Here is a 10,724-nt window from a genome sequence, read left to right as displayed (position 1 = left end):
CAGATTCTTCTTAACACTCCATGGCACAAATACTCTTCCTTTAGGCTCTGTGAATGTGTGTGTGTATCAATATTTCTCCCATTTTAAAGTATTACTCCTCCATAATTGTATTTCTTTAAATCAAAGTACTTTTACTACATCTTAGTACTTCTGCTCAATCATAGTATTTCTGCTAAATCATAGTATTTTTGCCAAATCATGGTTTTTGTGCCAAATCATAACATTTGTGTTATGTTATAGTATTACTACTAAGTGGAGGAATTTCTGTCATGTTACAGTATATGTGCTGATTACAGTATTTCTGCCAAATATAGTATTTCTGATTAATTATAGTTTTTCTACCAAATCATAGTACAGTATTTTTGCTTTTTATAGGATTTTTATAGGATATTTATATTGCTTAATATAGTATTTTCTGCTTTTTATAGGATTTGTGCTTGATACAGTATTTCTGCTAAATGTAGTATTTATGCTTAAATACTATTTCTATATATTACTGCCAGTCCCCAGGCAGCCAATCCTCTGTCAGGCCTGAGACATTCAAATTTACATATCAGGGCCTGCACGGCTTCCCAGCCAGCCAATCATATATGTGGGATGAGGCATTCAATTTGCATATTGGGGCCTTCGTGGTTCTAAGCCAACCAGTCATCCATGTCATATTCTCTAAAATTCATATTTTAATGATAATTGTCAACACTTGACGATTCCCCATCTCCTCTGAACAAACGGTCTAAGACGACCGCTCTAGCCCTACGGTTAGGTATTCTGGCATTTGTTTGAGGGGAATCCTCATATGGGAAAGACTGCAAAAACCTGTTTCTCTGTGCTGCGTGTGTGTAAACCTGCACTTGGTGCACCAGTTTTGGCGGGAAGAAAATACAACCTCTCTGATTGGTGGATCAAATTCAGCAGCTCACAGCTGTTTGACTGAGTAAGAACATGCTGTTAACAGCCCCTGTTCATTTGCTGCTGCTGTGTGTGTGTGTGTGTGTGTGTGTGTGTGTGTGGTGTGAGAGAGAGAGAGAGAGAGACCCTCTTTAGGGCAGCATCTCATTGTTGGATAAAAATATAATATATTCAGAATGGTTGACTGGCATAGACCCTGTGTGTGTGTCTCTCTCTTTACATTTCTGTATCCATATTTGATTTTGTGTTCATCTATTGGTTTTTCTTGGTTTTTTTCCAAATTTATTTGTATTTCTTTTCTTTTTTTTTCCACAGGTGAACAATAATTAGTTTTTTTTCTGCTATTCATTTTACTTTTCCAGTATTTTCACTTAAGCTATTACTATTCCCACTCCCCCCGATCATCCTGACTGACACCCTCATCACCTCTGTGGACTCATTCCGCTTCCTGGGTACACCATCACCAGGACTGAAGTGGGAGCCCCATCACCTCCGTCATTAAGAAAGCCGCAGAGGATGTACTTCCTGACTCAGCTGAAGAAATTCAACCTGCCAACACGGACGATGATGCGATTCTACCCTGCAATCATCGAGTCCATCCTCACCTCCTCCATCACCGTGTGGTACGCTGGAGCCACTATCAGGGACAACGAGACTGCAGCGTGTGCGCTCTGCTGAGAAGGTGATTGGCTGCAGACTCCCATCTCTGCAGGACTGTACACCTCCAGGACACTGGGGCGTGCAGCTCGGATCTCAGCTGACCCTTCTCACCCTGGACACAGTCTGTTTGACCTGCTCCCTCAGGCAGGAGGCTCCGGTCCATTCGCACCAGAACTCTCGCCATAAGAACAGTTTTTCCGTCTGCTGTTGGACACATGAACAATAACCGTATGACTGTTGCCACCACTAACACATGACCTACTCTGTGTTCACTGCATCATTCCATGTTTGGCACTGATCACCACCTGCACTCATGTATATATCTATCTACTTAGCACTTTTAATTCTTAGTCTTATTTTTTTTTTCATGTCTATTTAAGCGTTATTTATGACAGTATGTTTGCACTAAGCACTGCAGCAATTTCCTAATGTTGTAAACCTGCTCAACATTTGGCAATAAAACCCTTTCTGATTCTGATCTGCTCAATCATAGTATTTGTTCTAATCATTGTTATTATGCTATATTGTAGTATTTCTGCTAAATCATAGTATTTCTACTATATTATATTTTTCTTTCTAATATAGCATTTCTGCTATATACCGGTAATTGTATTTCTGCTATGTTATAATATTTGTGCAAACCAGAGTATTTGTGCTAAAACATAGTATTTCTACTAATGTAGTATTTCTGGGTAATCATAGTATTTCTATATATTTGTGGTAGGTCCCAGGGAGTCAATCCTCTGTGAGAACTGTAATATTCAAGTTTACATATCAGGGCCTGCATGGCTTCCAACCAGCCATTCATATCTGAGTCCTGGACTGGTTGTTTTTTGTTTTTTTTTAGGTCTGGTGAACTCTCTCACAGCTATTTGGTGTTGGTGTTCAGGAGAAGAGCCTTCTATAATATTTATTCAACTATAGAATTAAAGTTCTGCTAGTTTTTTCTGTAGCAAATAAATATTGTATAAATATTTAAAATTACCTACATTTTGATGTTTACAATGCCCATTGTGTGTAATACTGGAATTTCCTACTACCCGTGAACGCCTCATCTTTTACCTGACTGCCGGACATCCGCCTTTCCGCACACTTCGTTGAGTCCGCTCTCGGTGAGTGCTGCCCTGTGCTTCTCCTCTCCTCTCCTAAATGTCTATACTCTGTTGCGCGATTTAACAAGTTCTTGTTAGTGATTTATAAAGCCAGCCGAGGTATAACTCATGTTAAAGTAACACAATGGTTGCTTTTTAGTGAAAAATTGTCATTTTTGTATGTAAAGCAGTGTTTGATGAGCTAACGCTAAAACCATGCTAACGACTAGCGTTCTTATGAGCCCAGTGTGAAATAAGATAATTCATTTGACTGTAAACCACGGTTATTGTGTTGTTTATTAATTACATTCGGTGTGTTCGTGTTTTTCAGTCTGTTAAATAAGGTGCAGTTAGTTCTCTTCACAAATCAGTTGGTTAAACAGCCTCATTCTTTATGCTGTAAAGTTTTAACGAACCGCCATCTTAGATTCAGTTTCAGCTGTCGGCAAGATCAAAGGAGCCATTTTACCGCCTCTGACCGAACACGGGAGAAAGAGAGTCATGTTTGTCCAGGTCTTGTGGGTTAATTAAGAGAAGGAGGGAGGGAGAAACTGAGGATTAACATAGGCTATGTCCCACATACACGGGTATTTTTGAAACTGAGACTTTCCGTTTTCGTTTTAAAAAACAATCCGTCCACACGTAAATGCAGAATGAAGGAAAACGCTGCTAGGAACATGCCAAAGCAACAGGTGGCGATATATTCCTAACGTGTAGAAATGTTGGCCAATCAGAAGTCTAGAAGCCTCAGTGGGAAATAGCAAACAAGATGGGGCATAAAGCAGAACCGAGTCATATGTGTGGGGGACAGTAACTGTGTGTGTATATGTAAGCATTTAACACTGCAGAGAGTACAATTAACAGTAACCGTATTGTAGAAATGCATTTCACCGAAACAATAACGTGGCGCACAGTGTGACGTCAAAAAAGGCGCACATCTTTGACGCTGCGTTTTCTCCGTTTTTTCTCGTCCACACATAAATGCAAAAACCGAGTTTTCGAAATATCCTGGCAAGCGTTTTTAGAATCTCCGTTTTCAGTCACCGAAAACGCCGTTTAAGTGTGGACGAAAGGTGCAACGCATAGAAAATCTCCATTTTCAAAGTACCTGTGTACATAGCTCAAGAATAATAAGAACTCCTAAACAGGAGACTTTATTTTTAAGAACTGTTTAACAAAGGCTTGTTTGTGCCAACCTAAATCTGCAGCACAGTTTAAATTCTCACTTTGTGGAAATTAATGAAATAAACAACAGCCCACCTTCACATAAATAAAATATGGCAGTATATTATTATTATTATTAGAATGGTACATAGATATTTATTTTAAAACTACAGCATATTTAATGATACTATGTGCAGTTGATAATATTTTAGGAAGTAGAATTTGAATGCAGACCACCTCAAATATTAAAGCCTTAAAAATATATCGTGCAGTTTTTCATGTATGAGTGTTATTGCAATCTTAAATGAGATGTAGACCAAAGAAAACAGAGGAGAGTTGTTGTTGTTTGTATTCCAGCTGTAGTAAACAAAGAAGTTTAGTGAATCTTTTTGACAACAGGTGATGCAGTATTGATGCTGATTTGAGTTTTCTGATCCTGTATTTTTGTTCTTTGTCTTTTGTTACACAGAGTGAAATAAAGCTTGGTTTTGCTTTTGCTGGTAAGTAAACAGTGATTGTAACTGAAGCAATATGAAACTGGGATTGTGTAACATGTTTAGCAATTTATATACAATAGTTTGGCTTTTTGTGATATCTTGCCATTTGCTCATGGGCAAAAACACATTTAGGATTTATAACAGTAAAGCCCCCCACTAGACCTCTGAGTGTCCCTAAAATGTCCCTGAAGTTTAATAGGCCATTTATGTCTAATTTTAATTTTAAGGCTTATCAAAGCATTTCTGTAGTAATTATTGTTTTTATTACACATGTTAAGGCCATTTGAGACTCTGCAATTAAATTTTGCACTCTTTAGACTAAAGTGAGTTCATTTTGTCTGAGGTACAGTGCTGGGAAAAGTCTTTCTTCCTTGCAGATTTATTTTGTTCATGCTTTTTAGTCACATGTTTCAATAATCTAACAGGGATGATATGAATAAATACAAAAAGCATTTTTAAAGTGATGATTTCACATATGAAGCAGAGAAAACCAAACCAGAGCTATCTGTTCTAATGTGAGAACATGCTGGTCTCTAATACCCAGCTGTGGAAGCCCTGATAGCAAGAACTACCATCAAGCATTTATAGTATCAAGTATCATTTGTGATTGTTGCATGCTTTGAAACTGTGATGTTATCATTTGATCAAGTGTGCAGTGCGAGCAAATCATTGCTTGTGGTATCTGCTGTGTTATGCAATAGCACCAAAGTATGAGCTTTACGTTAATGAGACATTTCTGTGGCTTATTGCAGATTGATAAAACGACACATCACCTTAATAAAGACGGAAATCTTTAATAAGGTGCAGAAAGAGAAGATGGGGTGTTTATAGTAAAGCTGTTGTAAACAAAGAATTTAACTGATTTTTTTTTTTCACTACAGATTGTGATGCAGTATTGACTCTGATGCTGATTTCAGTTGTCTGATTCTGTATTTTTGTTCTTTTGTTACAGAGTGAAACAGAACTTCGGTTTTGCCTTTGCTGGTAAGTAAGCAGCAATTGTAACTGCAGTAATATGACATTGTCACTGTGTAACATGTTTAGCAACTTACCTAACATAGTTTGGTTTTTGTGACATTACCATTTACTGATGGGCAAAAACAAATGGTCAGAATTTATACCTTGTAGCAGCAAAGGCCCACACATGACCTCTGACTGTCCTGAAGCTTAATAGGCCATTTGTGTCTGATTTTTATGTTTCAACACGAACAACTGTTTTTATACAGTTGTTTGTGTTCTCCTTTTTTTTGTGGATTTACGTAGCAGACACAACTATGAACGCATTTTAGGTGAGTTAGTGTAAGTGGTAGCTTCAACACTTAAGAGCACCACAGTTGTTGATTTATATCTTCACTCATATTCTGCTTATGTATTACATTAAGTCAGACCACTATAGAAGTATTTTTGCCTGAGTGAATAGAAGTGGTAGGTTAAACATTTAAGCAATAATAAAAACTCAGAGAACCAGAGTTGTGAGTAGGCAATGTTGTGTATGTTAAAGCCTGTGTGTAATTATATACACTAATACACTAAGTTTAAATCAGTTTCTTAATAATTTGCTTGATACAATGTGTTTGAAAATTATATATAAAAGGGAAATATTGCAAAAAAGATTCCTGCCAACAGGTACAATGGAAGGACTTTTTATTATAATTTTTGTAATTGCAAAATGGTGTGCCACTGTTGTTACTATGACATGTCAAAATTTACATGTATTTTAGGATTTACATATTCAGATCAGAACTAAAACCTGATGAGGTTTTCCGTTGATTCTAACAGTTGTGGTTTTTCCACACTTTATTAAGCACTGACTTGTGATAGAAAATGATGGAGCTAAAAAGCCATAATCTGTACCAACAATATTGGTGCCTCTTCTTTGCACTTCTGTAGTATGCATGCCTTTATTACACATGTTATCGCCATGTGAGACTCTGTAACTAAAGTTTGTCCTCTTCAGACTACAGTGAGTTCATAAAGGCTTGAAGAATTGAGGATTTTACTAGTTATTTCATGTCACAGTAAATTGGATTGTGTGTGAAGAGGTTCAACAGTAAGTCATTAAACAGTGATCTGATGTGTTGTTTCCTTTCTCTAGGATACTGATCTGGTCGTCGCAAGTCTGGTAAGTAAAGGTTTTGTCTGCGGTACAGTGCTGAGAAAGGTCTTTCTTCCTTGCAGATTTATTTTGTTTATGCTTTTTTCACATGTTTCAAATCATCTAACAAGGATGACCTGGATAAATACAAAAGCAGTTTTAAAGTGATGATTTCATTTTTGAACCAGAACAACCTGGTCTAATGTAAAACATGTTGGTCTCTAATACCCAGCTGTGGATGCCCCGATAGCAACAATTATCATCAAGCATTTACAGTAACTGGTAATGACTGGTTTACATCACTGGTTGATTTTGGTCCACTATAATTTCAGAATTGTCTTAATTAGATCCAAACAGGACAGGCAAAAAAAGAAAAAAGTCTTAATTAAGGCCCAATATAGGGTTTTCAAGTCATACCAAGTATCTTAATTTCATTTCAAGTCCAGGCTGATTAGTTTATACCAAAAGTTTTGTTTTATTCATTCAATTGGACTTGCTTGTGTGCTTCAGATCCTAAGTGTGATTAAACTTAAGCCCAGGACCTGATGAGTTGATGGTCCTGAAGGTCCTGAAGTAGTAAAGGAACTCTGGGACATCACAGTAACAGCACCATGTTTGACTTTAATGCTGGTGTTTTCTCTCACTATAGATGATTCAGTTTAGTGCAGTTAGTCAGCACAGCTCTTGGTTATCATCGAGATATTATTAGGCAACTTGTTTTTGCCTGTTCAGCTACAACATCTGGGAGGGTTTTTGTTTTCTGGGGTCTCCAAATCCTTAGAAATCTCTTTGTAAACCTTTACAGAACTATATCTGTTTGTTTCACATTAGAGCAGCTCATGACTAGCAGTTTAGGGACAATTAAATATTCACATAGGGCAGGGGTCTTCAACTCCACTCTTCAAGGGCCGGTGTCCTGAAGCTTTTCCATGTGTCCCTGTTACAAAACACCTGAATAACATTTGTAGGTCATTAGTAAGAGTATAGAATTTCACTGTATGCTGAAGTGGCATCCCCTAAGACTACTAAAATTTAAGTAATTTAAGTGTTTGGAAAATGTACTTCTAAAAGTACTTTCAGTACATCATGTTCATTCACTCATGAGCTGCTATAACATGAATCAAATGGCTGAATTACCACCTCAGCATGCAGTCAGGTTCTGTAGAGTTTTGCTAATGACCTACTAATGTTATGCAGGTGTGTTGCAACAGGGACACATACAAAAGTTTCTGGACACCAGGCCTTAAGGACCAGAGTTTTAGACCACTGGTGGTAGGGCATTGTGGATTTCAAAAGCTTCTTTCCTTAAATCACTGCCTGAAAACTGCTTTTTGTAATTTGTCATAATGACTTGCAAAATATAGGTGGGATGAAACATAAACATAAGAAATTTTATAGTGGCCTGATATTTTTATCAAGGCTGTTTTTTAAAATAATCCTGGCCTAATTTACAAAAGATGAACTGTGTCTGAAAGTCATGTTTGTTTGTTTGTTTGTTTAAGAAATGTGGGAATATCCAGCAAAGATCTTACATGGAAGAGCTCAGATACAGCACTCACTTCTGTTCTTTGTATCATGAAATGATCTACAAAGAAATTATCATCATACTAAATTTTGCTAATTAGGCCTTAATATCAGCTATGATAAGTTTATCATAGATTTAGTGGAGTGCTTATTGCTGTGTATCAAACATGCCCCAAATATGACTGAAATATGTAGAAACTGCTGTGTAGAAACTAGCTGTCTCCAAATTTCTCATTTTGCCAAAATACATACAGAGTGGCCTGAAACTGTCTACTCTAACCTCAGTGTGTTGGTTTTGTTGGACCTATTTAATATTTACAGTAAGTTATTGTAGCAGCACATCTTGGTGTAAGTTTATAGAGTGTTTGTTTTTATTGTGTCAATAGAATTTGAATGCAGGCCACCTCAAATGTTAAAGCCTACAAACATTCCATACAAGCTATCATTTGTGATTGTTGCCTACTTTTAAATTGTGACATCACCATTTGATAAAGTGTGCAGTGCTAGGTGAAGCAAATCATTGGTTACAATATCTACTCTCTTATGTAACTGAACCTAAATTTTGGAGCATTACATGACTCAGAAACTTGTGTGGCTTATTGCAAATGGATAAAACTACATATTACCTTTATGAAGATGATCATCTTTATTAGGGTGCGGAAAAGAAAACAGAGGAGAGTTGTTGTTGTCTAATGCTGATTGGAGTTGTCTGAGCCTGTATTTTTGTTCTTTGTCTTTTGTTACATAGAGTGAACAGATCTTTGGCTTTGCCTTTGCTGGTAAGTAGACAGTAATGGTAATGTTTAGTAATTTACTTACAGTAGTTTGGCTATTTGTGTTATCTTGCCATTCACTCATGGGCAAAGACAAATAGTCAGGATTTAGAATCTGTAGCAGCAAAGCCCCCACACAGGACCACTGACTGCCCCTGAAATGTCAATGAAGTTTAATAGCCCATTAATGTCTGATTTTAATTTTTGATGGCTTATCAAGTCCAAACATAGTTAAATGTCAGAGATATCTTTATGCAGTTGTTCGATTTCTCCTTATGTTTGTGGATTTAAGTGTGAGTATAGGCGGTACCTTAAACACTTAAGAGCACCACAGCTATCGATTTTTATTTTCTCTCTCATTCCACTTATGAATTAGCATGAAGTCAAACGCTACAAGTATTTTGCCTGAGTGACTAAGGCTACGTTCACACTGCAGGCGAAAGCGCATCAAATCAGATTTTTTTGTCATGTTGGTATCAGTGATGGTATCATGGTATGACAGTGTGAACGGCACAATCCGATATTTTAGAAAGCGACTGCTGTTTGAATTTCAGTTGTCTTAATTAAGGTCCAAATAGTGTTTTGAAATCATTTCACAGCTCTTGCTGATCATCAAGATGTTTTTAGGCAAATGTGAGAAAGGTTTTGTGTTCTTTTTGGCCAGTCAATAAATAATTTTGAGTTTAATGGATATAAAGTGTTTAAAGCAGGAGGCCTGAAACTCTGCTGTAACCTCAGTGTGCGGGTTTATTTGGACCATATAATATTTACAGTAAGTTACTGTAGCAGCACGTCTTGGTTTGAGTTTATAGACTTAGTTTATTGTTTTAATAGAATGTGAAAATGTCCTTATAACAGTTCCGCCATCATTTGTTAAACATTGTCATTCTGTTCAGTCCAATAATTTACTGTAGAACTCTTTAGTATTTAAAGCCCTACATTTACTGTATTTTTGAAATTATAAGGCATAACGTCAATAAACAAGTCTGTTTTTAAGGCAGATTAAGCCAAACAAAACAGTCAGATAAGTCAACTTTATTCAAGTCATTCACAAACAACTCTCAACACTGTTCAGTTGTAACACATAAAATACAGAACAATACACTCACTTTTTCAGTTCATTCCTCATCCACAAATCCATCAAACTCTTCATGGGTTGATCAATTTGAAATCTGCTTCATAAGCATGTCTCTTAGCACATGCCAGGTCCTTGTACACACACCATAATGTTATGTTGAAGCACCGTACAAATTACTCTGCGAGGTGCTGACTATGGTAGCCATAATGCTCTGACATACATCAAGCAGCGTAGCTTTGTAGCTTATGAAGTCTTACTAAAATATTTGACAGAATTTTGAGCGCTGTGTACCACAGAAATCCCGTTCGAGGTCAGTAAGCATAACCAGAATCGATACATTAGGCACATTGTATGTTTTTGAGAAAATGACAGGATTTTAGGTGTGCCATATAGTCTGAAGAATATGGTAAATCCAAGCATATTGGAAATACGACTAATTCCAGGCTTTTTGTGTCTTACAGGTGACCTGCTGCAGAAGATCCTCTCTCTCTATCATTATAAGCAATTCTGTCTATCCTATCTCTCCCAACTCTATCTAATTTGACAGCCATTCTATCTTGTATCCCTCTCTCTACTGCTCTATCTAATTTGACAGCCATTCCATCTTGTATCCCTCTATCTCTACTGCTCTATCTAATTTGACAGCATTCCATCTTGTATCCCTCTATCTCTACTGCTCTATCTAATTTGAGAATCCAAGTTTTCAGAAATCCAAGTTTTCAGAATCCAAGTTTTCAGAAATCCAAGTTACCAGTACTTGCTCTATCTGTTACAGAATTCTGAGAGATCTCTGCTCTCACTGCTCCTTCTTTCCTGTCATTAAGCTCTCTCACATCAGTCATTTTGCTGGAAATTACAAGTTGAATATACAGTAGTAGAATTACAGTACAGTAGAACTTATAGTAGAAACTACTTACACAGCCCTACATTTGT

The 10,724-nt window shown here is 36.9% G+C and overlaps 1 long non-coding RNA gene across 3 annotated transcripts; it reads left to right on the top strand.

Annotated features, from left to right (window-relative positions):
• Positions 1–2,583: 2,583 nt before the first annotated feature.
• LOC109198738 (uncharacterized) lies at positions 2,584–10,364 on the top strand. Of its 3 annotated transcripts, XR_002059375.2 has the most exons (6): positions 2,584–2,681; positions 4,294–4,324; positions 5,274–5,305; positions 6,417–6,443; positions 8,689–8,719; positions 10,253–10,364. It is a non-coding gene; the product is annotated as an uncharacterized LOC109198738 (long non-coding RNA). The 3 variants fall into 3 exon arrangements; XR_002059377.2 differs by lacking the exon at positions 4,294–4,324 and having other exon boundaries at positions 2,671–2,681; XR_002059376.2 differs by lacking the exons at positions 2,584–2,681; positions 4,294–4,324 and adding an exon at positions 4,783–5,122.
• Positions 10,365–10,724: the final 360 nt, after the last annotated feature.

The sequence above is a fragment of the Oreochromis niloticus genome, unplaced genomic scaffold (genome assembly GCF_001858045.2).
Source record: "Oreochromis niloticus isolate F11D_XX unplaced genomic scaffold, O_niloticus_UMD_NMBU tig00006996_pilon, whole genome shotgun sequence".
Lineage (NCBI taxonomy): Eukaryota > Metazoa > Chordata > Actinopteri > Cichliformes > Cichlidae > Oreochromis > Oreochromis niloticus.
The sequence above is the reverse complement of the archived record's forward strand: the minus strand, read 5'-3'. Positions and strand labels throughout refer to the sequence as shown.